Source organism: Lutra lutra, chromosome 1 (genome assembly GCF_902655055.1).
Source record: "Lutra lutra chromosome 1, mLutLut1.2, whole genome shotgun sequence".
Classification (NCBI taxonomy): domain Eukaryota; kingdom Metazoa; phylum Chordata; class Mammalia; order Carnivora; family Mustelidae; genus Lutra; species Lutra lutra.
The window spans coordinates 171,345,169-171,345,386 of record NC_062278.1 but is presented as its reverse complement, the minus strand read 5'-3'; positions in this window follow the sequence as shown (position 1 = coordinate 171,345,386).

The following is a 218-nucleotide window of genomic DNA, read 5'->3' as shown; positions in this document are numbered from 1 at the left end:
GCGCCCGGGCTCGGCTCTCCCAGCAGCTGCTGCCTCGGCCCAGGAGGCGGCCTCGGCGCGGCCTCCATCTTGCTCGGGTTCTCCCCGGGGCGCGCTCCCGCGCCGAGGCGCGCGCTCTCGTGCACCGGCGCGGCTCGTCGGAGGCGCGCTCCCGCCTCGGGCGTGCGGGGCGGGGCGAAACGGGGGAGGGGCCCTCCAGGTTCTGGCAGTCAGGGGCA